At 50.0% G+C, this 10,033-nt stretch overlaps 1 long non-coding RNA gene across 12 annotated transcripts in view; it reads left to right on the forward strand.

Annotated features, from left to right (window-relative positions):
- LOC126068969 (uncharacterized) overlaps positions 1-6,409 on the forward strand; it is a 144,253-nt gene extending 137,844 nt beyond the window's left edge. For 11 of the 12 annotated variants that reach the window (XR_007515788.1, XR_007515787.1, XR_007515786.1 and 8 more), the window contains 3 exons: positions 2,281-3,995; positions 4,974-5,094; positions 5,613-6,409. This is a non-coding gene — a long non-coding RNA (uncharacterized LOC126068969). The remainder of the gene's footprint in view (positions 1-2,280; positions 3,996-4,973; positions 5,095-5,612) is intronic. The other variant, XR_007515793.1, reaches the window with a different exon arrangement.
- Positions 6,410-10,033: the final 3,624 nt, after the last annotated feature.

The following is a 10,033-nucleotide window of genomic DNA, read 5'->3' on the forward strand; positions in this document are numbered from 1 at the left end:
ATAGGCCTCTTGGTGATCTGTTTACTAGCCAGTGATCCTGCTCCCACCTCCGTCTTGCTTCGGAAGCCCCTACCTTTCCCTCCCTCAGCCCTTCAAGACCTTCCTTGGGCAACAAATTCAGCCTGAGCCTGGACCAAGGGACTATAGCTGGTCTGCCATTTGCCCTCAGGCCTGGGTTGGAGAGACCCAGCAGCCCAGAGTCCTGTCTTTACTCTGGCACTCTGACTCCAGGGCCCAGGCTTGGTAAGCACTACCCTGGCATGGTGGGGAGGGGGGGAGGAGGGTGGAGCATCCTGGTGTGTGCTGGCAATAGGGCTTCCCCAAACCTCTGCATTGTCCCTATCCCTTCCCACTCCACAGCCCATGAAGCCCAGTCAAGCATGACAAGGGTTAATTGGATACCCTCAGCTGGACTCAAAGAATCATAGGGCTGGAACGGACCTTGGAGGTCATCTGTCAGGGAAGGAGGAAAAATTTTAATTACCCAATTCAGCTGGGTTGGAAGTGCCCCCAGCCCCCACCACCAGCCCAGGTTGTTTATAGAGGTGGAGGTAAGGCCAGGAAGGGCAGCTAGGCTGGGAGCTTCAGAAGGGTAGGACCTGTCCACCAGTAACATTCCTGTCAGCACTGTCCTCACCCCCAGCAGTGTCTCACTCTAGGATGGGCATAGCCCTTGGCTGACTAACAGGCAGGACTAAAGGTAACTGAGCGTGAGTGACAGAACCCTGAACCAGGAGGCAAATGACCAAGGGCTCTAGAACTAGCACCATTCAAGGTCACATAGCAAGAAAGAGGCTGCACTGTGCCATTTCCCATCTCCCCATGATGCCTCTTTTCATGGGGCTGGGGAAGGAACCTCCAGAGCAACCAGGAAGGAAGGGCCAGCCACTTCACCACCAGACTCTGAGCTTTTGAGGCTTCCTGGTCAAGCCTATGCTTCCCAGTCTTCTAAGCTCCACTCATAGTGTGATCTTAAACAAGAAAGCTTCCCCTCATGATTCTCTGGACAGAACCAGAAAAAGTGAGTTAGTTACAGCAGGAAGGCTTAAGGTTAGACACCTGAAAGAACTTTCTGAAGGTGGAACCTCACAGAAACAGCAATTCAGGTACACTCTGGAGTCTCCTGCCCTGGAGAATCAGAAACCCAATGAGGAATGGGGGAGTAACATTCAGAGCTGGGCAAAGGGCTGGCTGAGTAGCTTTTCTACCTGTATTCCCAGGCCCAGAGCTCAGTAGAGGGCAGGGGGCTCCCAGGATGGGGTGGGGGGGGGGTGGGAAGTTCACCTAATTTCCTGTATACTAGTCTGGAGCTAATAGAAGCTGGGAATGTTCCCAACTGAGGGCTGAGGCTGCTGAGTAGAGGTAGAAACTCGGGGCCACACAGCCTCTTTCTCCCCAGAAGCCACCCAAGGGGTGGAACCCAGCTGAGATCGACAAATCCAGCCCCCACCCACAGCCCATCTTTGCTCCAGAGAAGCCCAGAAATCAATCCTGGCCCTTGGCTAGAGCCTAAGATGGGTAGGGGCTAGGCTGGAGAACAGAGAAGGGGAAGGTGGTGATGATGGTAGACACAGGGTAGGGATAGGGGAGCCACATGTCTCCAACCCAAGGCAGAGAGAAGTGAGAAAGACACAGAGCTCTGTTGTGAACTCTCAATATCACTTTAAAGGGTGTTCATAGTTGCCTTGTTCTCCACTTTAAAAAGTCCTGAGGGTTTAATAACACTTATAAGTGGCATCTTCCGTGGGGAAGTTCCCATTGTCTGTAGGCCCAGCCTGTGTCATTTCCATCCCAGCCCCTTTCTCACATCATACTGTACTTTCATCCCAGCCCAGGAATCAAGGCTCTAGCACACTGGAAGTTCCCCTTGATACCTATCTTCTGTTCTTCCTACTGCACTCTCTTTCCTCTTGCTCTGCCCCCAAATGGAAATGAAGTCCTATTTGGTCCTTAAGATGGACAAAGCTCAGTTAGAAAATGGGCTTGCTGTTTGGGAGGTAATCCCAGCACCCTTGCTCCATCTATATGTCATTTCCCACCACTACCATCTCCTGCCTGTTCGCTCCTGGGAACTGGCCTAGCCCATGGAGATTAAAGGAAGGACCTAGGACAAGTCAGGCTGAGTGGACCTGAGGATCACAGGAATAAGGGAGGGAAGGAGTAAAGGGTGGAACTGGTGGGCCTTTGGACTAAGCCAGATAATAAACTCAAGCCACCTGCCACTTGAGTGGATCAGTTGGGGACTCAAACATCTGCTAATGAATTTCTCTTTATTCCCAGGTTTCTCTGCATCCGCCCTCACCCCCGGCAGGCAGCGGGCCAAGCAGGGAGTTCCTGGGACTGGGGGCATCTCTGCATCCTCCAGACCTGCTTCTCCTGCTCCCCTAGCTCCTGTTTGCCCCTCGCAGTCCCCTTTCCTCCATGCAACTTGCTGGGTCTGAGGGCTTAGAGGGAGACGTGAGAGGAGGGACTCAAGGGCAGTCTGGTACTCCAGGGTCCCCAGACAAGGGTGCCCAGCCTTTCAGATATCTCTTTTTTTCACCCTGCCCCAGCCCCCAACAGGTTTCTAAGTCTCTCTAAGAAGCTCATAGAAGCAATGGAAAGAGCAAAAGTGCTTGGGGGAGACAACCTAGGCTCTGGTCCCAGCTCAGCCTCAGGTTTCCTGCATGGCTTTCTGGGAGTCAAACAGCTCTTTCTGGGCTTTGGTTTATTCATCTGTAAAAATGGGGACAACCATGCCGGCCTCACGGAATTGTTTGTGGATTAAATACAATTATGTAAGAGAAGCCCCAGCCTAATGCCCGGCACATGGTAGGTGCTCAATTCATGAGCCTTGTCTCCTTCCTCCTCGCTACTATTATCCAGAGAGAGAGGCCCAGCCACTCTTGGGCTCCAAGAAGGAATTATCAAAAGCGGCAGCTGAATGAAGTTGGGTGAGAAATGAAGAGAAGCTTTTCGATTGGGTCTGTAAACCCAGGAGGCTGTGGAATCCACCACTCCCAGATTTGGCTTTTAATGCTTAGCAGTTTCTGCCCCCACCTGACTGGATTTCACAAGGGGCTGTGGACTGACCTCTCCCCTGCTAGTACATCTTGTGGCCTAATGACGAGCAGCAGTGCAGTCCTCTGGGAAACTCCTGGGTCTGCAGGAGCTGCTGAGGAAAGGCTCCAGGTTGCTGCTGCTTGGGCAGAGCTTTCCCAGTATCTGGATGCAGATGGCCACAGCTGTCAGGACCGTGGCTCTGCTAGCTGCTCTTCCCTTTTCCCTCCCCATCCTGGACCCCTTGACTCACACAGACTCAGGCAGCCAACATGGGGCTGAGACTCTGATGGGACATATGTTGAGGCCTTCAGGGAGGCTGCATTTTCACAGGGGAGAAGGCCAAAGGGGACTAACTGAAGGGCAATGTGTGTCCTGGGAAGGACACGCAAATGGGCAAATAACTGCCTCCTTGTGGGATCTGGAGCCAGCCACTTGCCTTTTCCGAGCCTCAGCGTGCATCCCCATCTGTAGGATGGGAGACTGGGAATAGCCAATGGTTTGCAATCTGTGTTTTAAGACTCTCCAGGGTTCTTTGCAGGTGTGTCTGGGGCTGCTGCTGTGGGAGGATGGAGGGATTGGGTTCCCCACCCAGGCTTCAAGCTATGCAGTTTGTATGGTTAAAAGTAGTTTTAAAACCAGTGGCTTAGAATGACCTCTCATGGTTCCTTTCTGCTCTAACACTCTAAGGTTCTATGACCTTAGGGGTTTACAGGGAAGTTCACCCTGTTACCTAACCCATGCATTCTCTGTTTCTTCTCAACCCACAATCTCCAGAGAAGCTAGAGTAGAACTGATCTTCGTGCCCTACCCAGTAACATGGAACAGATGGGCAGTGTGGGCTAGTCCTTTTTCTCAGGGTTTCCATCTGTACAATGGAGAGCTGGATTCAGTATTTTCTGAGGACCCTTCCATGGATGAATTCCTCCTATAACCAGAAGAGAGCTAATCTCAAGGTCTGATCTTAGTGGGTATGGTTACGATAGGAAAGATCTCCTGAGGGTGGAGTGAAGTGGGGTAAAATCAAGGAGTGCAACTCACTTGCCAGGTGATTGTCCTTTGCAGCCTGGCTCTGTTACTCACCAGCTGTGTCACCTTAGGGAAGTCTCCTCCCTTCTCTGAGCCTTGGTCTTGCCATTTATAAAATGGTTGGAGAGATGGCAGGAATCCTATTTTAGATGTTGTCTCGTTTTTCTATAACCAAATTGGGTAGGTGGTTCTGAGCTGGGATGAGGTGAGCCCAGCTTTGCCCAATCCCAGCCCCAGGTATCTGGCCTTCTCTTCCCTGTGACTCTCCCAACAGTTGCCAAAATCAAACGGTCACATTCTCCAGGGTGTTGATGGATACAACGCAGGGCTACAGCAGGGTTCTCTGTAGCAGTGCAGCCCATGCTTGCCCTGCTCTGACCAGAGGCCCCACCATGCCACGGCCAGCGCCTTAGCTCCAAGGAAAAAGGGTCTGCTGGAAGAAAGGGCTGAGGACTGCAAAAACAAGAAGGTCAGAGGAGGAGTTCCCAGCTTCTTTGCAGCTTACAGTCAGTCACCTTCCTTCTACCTCTAGTCATAGAGACCTCAATGAAATAAGAGCTGACGGGGACATCCGGTACAATCCCTTATAGCACAGATGAAGAAACTGAGGCCAGAGAGAGGGGAAAGAGCTTACTCAGGCCTCCTGACATTCCCACAATAATAATAGCTGATGTTCACAGGGGACTCCCTGTGGGGCAGGTCCTGGCATGTATTAGCTCAGCGAAGCTACACAAAAGGGTCATGAAATACATTCTATTATTATCCCTACTTTACAGAAAGGGAAGCCAAGGCTCAGAGGGGAACTGACTGGCCCAAGGCCACACAGCTTGGAAGTGGCAAAGTCTGGGTTTGAACCTAGGATTGTCTGCTGCCAAAGCTTACGCTCTTAACCGTTATTGCTCCAGGGCCTATCCTGAATACATCCTCACCCCTACCCCTGCCAGACCTGCTGATGCACCAGTCACTGAGGGAAGCCTGGCCCTACTTCATGGCTCCCTGAGCTCAAATCGCTGCCTTCAGGGTAAGGTAAGGGCAGTGCAAAGAATATTTAGTGATGTGGAGAAATTCTTATGGTTCATTGATACGTGGGGAAAGCAGGGTACAAAACAGAATGGCCAGTATGATCTTGTATGTGTGAAGAATAGAACTGTATGCATGCACGTGCATGTATCTGTGTGTGCAGAGGAAAAAAAAAAAAACTAGAAAGGAAGACACCAAAATGTTAATGGTTTTCCCCACTTAATGGGGTAATAGGTGATATTTTCTTGGAAACACTTCTGTATTTTCAAATTTTCTATGATATGTATTACTTTTATCATCACCACTCCCACTCCCCCACTAAAAAAAAAAATGACATAGAAAATGAAAGAAACAAACCAACCAAGAAAATAGACAAATGCTTTGAAGCTAGACCTGCAGAGATTCACTACTGGCTGTACCTCTTGCTAGCCATGTGATTGTGGACAAGTCACCCAGACTCTCACAGTCCTAAATTCCTCACTGCTGAGTCTCATGATGTCATTTTTTTTTTATCTTTGTTGTAGAGCAAACTTTTCTTTTGGTGCCTCAAGGGAGATAGAAATAGAGAACAAAGGTGAAGAAAATGCATTCTGATACACAGACAAAGCAGCTGGGATGCAAGCAAGCACCAGAGGTGACCCTCGGTCTTGAACAGAACTACTTTCTCCTGCCAAATTAAGAGACTGGGAAGGGTGTTGCTGAGACCTTTTTGTGGTCTGTTTATCAGTCTGTAGAATAAGAGTGCTGTGACCAAATCAGACCCCTGTTGCCATGGAGCTGAGGAAGGGTGAGCCTCCTGAGGCTAGGCAAAGTCTTCAAGCCCCTGCCAAGGCCTTCCCACCAGGCCACAGACCAGCCTCCCACCCTGAGGATAAGGTCTCATGGACTCTGGGACTAGGGAGAGTGAGCAGGCTGGCAAGGTGAGGTGAGAGGGAGCAAGTACAGAACATGCTGGAAAGAGTCTTGTTATAGATTGAATTGTATCCCCCCCAAAATATGTTGTAAACCCTAACCCCTATACATGTGGTTATAATCCTATTTGGGAATGGGTTTTCTTTGTTACGTTAATGTGACAGTATAGAATGTGTCTTAAATCAATCTCTTTTGAGATATAAAAGAGCAAATTAACCAAGTAAGCAGAGATAAGGGAAGACAGATGCCATGCCACATGAAGATCACCGAAGAACCGAGGAACAGAGGCTGAAAAGAGACAAGGACTTCCCCCCAGAGCCTACAGAGAGAGAGTCTTCCCCTAGAGCCAGCGCCCTGAATTCAGACTTCTAGCCCCTTAAACTGTGAGAAAATAAATTCCTGTTCATTAAAGCTGTCCACTTGTGATTTTTCTGTTATAGCAGCACTAGGTAACTAAAACAGGTCTGGTTGGGGCCGCTCCTCACTTCCCCCAAACCCACCAGCCAGGCAGATGTCCTCTCATCTTTATTGCTACACTCCAGGTTGATGGCACTTGGGGCAACAGCTGTGTTATCTCTGTGAGCCTCACACCAGCAGCAAGGCTGAACAACAGGGCTTTCTTGTTAGCTGTTTGCCCTTCTCCAGCTGGCCCACTCCTGGGAACCAACACCAACCCACCATTTTCTTTTACCCTGTTGACTGAGGTCTCAATTGTTAGGGCTGGCAGCTAGCCAGGGCAGCTCAGAGCAGGGGGCAAGACTATGCCCCACAGCAACCAGGCCTTAGGCCTGAAAGAAGTCCCAGGTTCTCTGGAAGCAGCACAGCCATTGGGGTACCAACCCCTACCCAGCAACCCTCGGAAGCCTGTGAACAGACATCTTCGGCTGGCAGAGATCTCTGCAAGTTGTCCTGGTGATTCCTCGCTCTCCAAGTAAACTAAGCTCCTCTCTACTCCATGGAAGCCAGGGAGCCCTCCCATGGCTCAGGACCAAACAGTCCTTCTTCAAAACTTTCTGATGTCCCCCGACTCCTAGACACCCCTTTGTTTTTTGCCTCAGCAGATCGAGAATCTAACTTCTTAGCCTTTTCTGCAGAAAAATATCCATAATAAAAAAAAAATTTTTTTGGGGGGGGGGACTGGAAATCCTAAGCCTGGGAGTTTCTGTGGGTTTAGGGATCCTGTTTTCTCTTGTTTTTGTTAGATGAATCCTAGAACATTAGAGCTGGAAGAGATTATTAAATCTACACCCCCATACACACCCATTGTACAGAAAGGCCCACTGAGGCCCAAAGAGGGAAAGGGCCCAACCCCAAGTGCACAGACAGCAACCGAATTGTAAGCCAGGGCCCTTTCCTCTGCCCAGGTAGCCTTCCTCCTTTCCCTATCCTACCTCTAGGATCCCTCTGCAAGCATGCTTTCAGCTTCCCTCTGAAGCATGACTTGGAATTGACTCCACAGCAACTAAGAACAACTGAAGCAGCAGGGGCTGCTAAGACACACCCAGGGGTTTCGCCCAGCCTAGGGAGTCAGGGCCTTGGAGGTGCTCTTCCCCACCACACCTACCTTCCCCATCCTACCCAGGAGCAGCAGTTGTGGCCCAGGAGCTCAGCCCTGCTCAAAACCCAGGCCTGCCTCCCCAAGTCCTGCACTGTTCTCTTGCACCCCACACCTTGGTAGGGAGGCAGTGAAAACTATTTTACTTGCTTTCTACCTCTGGTTTATAGTGGCACTCACACTCATCCTCTCTCTCCATCTCACAACTGTCTCATCTCTTCAGCTCTTGAACAGTCTCTCCGTCTCTCTCACTGTGTCTCGGGCTGCCTGGCTCACTCACACGCAATATCTGTGTCTCTCTTTCTCTCTTTGTCTCTAATGTACTGCTTGTTATTGTCGTCGTGTGCCATCGAGTTGATCACAACTCATAGCAACCCTACAGGAGAGAGTAGAACTGCCCCATGGGGTTTCCTAGGCTGTTATCTTTACGGGAACAGATTGTCAGGTCTTTTCTTCCGTGGAACTGCTGGCGGGTTTGAACTGCCAACCTTTCGGTTGGCAGCCAAGTGCTTAACCATTGCACTGCCATGCACTGCTAGTCTCTCCCAATTCTCTCAGTCTCTTTGTCTGGGATTGTTTTATTCTCTGACTCTGTATTTCTCACACTATTTCTCTTTTTCCACACCTTTCCCTCTGTTTCTTCCACTTTCTCTGTCTCTCTCAGTTGCTGAGGGTTCCTTTCTCGCTTGGTCTCTGGGTCTTTGTGCCCTCCCTCTGAGCTTCTCTCTCTCACTCTCCATCCTCCTATGAAGGCTGAAAACATTCATCATCCCTCCCCTCCCTGAGAATGAGCAGGGGCATCTGGAATAGGCTCAGGTGACACTTTCATAGCACCAGACTCATGTCTGGCGGCTGAGCTGAACTGGGGGTGGCGGGGGCGACAGGCTGATGGCTCCAAAGGGGTTGTGCTTAGTAAATCCCTCCTCCCCCCCAGGCCAGACCCTTCCTAAGTCAGGCCCTGAGAATAGTCATTCCAATTGAATCTCAGCATTGCTGGGATGAAAGCACTGACACCCCCATAGACCCTAGGGGCCTATAAATTGGTGCCATCTGCCTCTCACTTTACCAGTGGCCAAGTGTTCTGATAGCATCTCGTTTGATTCTCACTCAAAACCTCTGAGGGAAGCAGAGGAAGAGCTTCTCCCTCCTGCTTTATATATAAGGACCCTGAGCTCAAGGAAGTCAAAGGACTTGGCCCAGGGCATACAGCCAGTCAATGATAGATGCAGAGAAAGGTTAAAAACTACTGAGTGAAGAGCAGCTGCTTTTGGTTGTCCCAACTCTCCTCCCTGGGCCATGGGAGCACTGGACAAAGAAGCTGGTAGGGTGCTCACAGCTCTAGAGCACTCTGATGCTGGGACTCAGTCAACAAACATGAGTTAGCACTCTGAGCAAGGTCCTGGGAAAATGCAAAGACAAACACTAGTAAGCTCTGATACCTGGCAAGAGCTTTACTGTTCACAAAGTACTCTCTCATCCATTGTCACATTTGCCATCTTCCTAATAACCGAGGTAAGTAGTGATTAATCTTATACCTGCTGTCTCTTGGTAAGTTAGTGGCAAAGAAGAGAATAGAGCCCAATCATCCACCCCCAAATCTGAAACCCTTTCTGTTATGCCCTCCAAGGCAGAGGGAGATCCAAGCAGCCCAGGCCCTCTGTGATTGGGAAGGTTGACATTGGCCATCAGGCCTACACCAGGGCAACTCAGGCTGCAAATCTAGGTTCCACCACCAGTGGGCAGAGCCCAATGGGTAGGGTAGGAGGGAATTCCCATTCCAGAAAGTGGCCAGCTCTCCTTCCAAGACCCCAATACAAGGAATTGTTCATTGTACACTGCTACTAACTTTCTGGGCCCAGCCAAAACTGGCCTAGAGCTGGCAAAGGAGGTTTTGTGGGGAAAAGGCATAGGGCTCCTATCTGAGAGCAATACCAAGGGGAGAGGGCCTGGCATGGCCCAGAGACCCCTGATTTTGCTTCCTGTTCTATTTTCCAAACTCTGATTTATAGAAGAGAATTTACCTGTTCATTGTCCTTCTTTCTATCTCTCTCCCCACTATAATATTAGCTCTATGAGGACATGGATTTTTGTCTATTTTGTTTTCTGCTCTATCCCCAGTGCCTGAAACAGTGTCTGACACAAAAATAATAAACAAACATACTTAATAAATAAATGTTGAATTGAATGTTATATCAGAAGCCCTATAAGGGGGAGGAGGAGGATTTCATAGCCTCAGATTTGCCCACCTCCTTCTTCTGGGCGGAACAGGAGAGGGCATACTCCTGCAGAGTTCCAACTCGGTCTCTGTTCCAGGGCACCTGGCAAATACCCCCTCAAAAGCCCTGTCAGGCCTGGGAGATGAGGAACAAGGAGGCTTGCCGTGTGTTCCCAGAGCACTATCAATAGCACATCCTGGTCTTAACTCAGACTTGTAGGATATCTGGTGGGCAGAGTACTTGGAGACCATCCCATGGTTGG

The sequence above is a fragment of the Elephas maximus genome, chromosome X, assembly GCF_024166365.1.
Source record: "Elephas maximus indicus isolate mEleMax1 chromosome X, mEleMax1 primary haplotype, whole genome shotgun sequence".
NCBI classification, from domain to species: Eukaryota; Metazoa; Chordata; class Mammalia; order Proboscidea; family Elephantidae; genus Elephas; species Elephas maximus.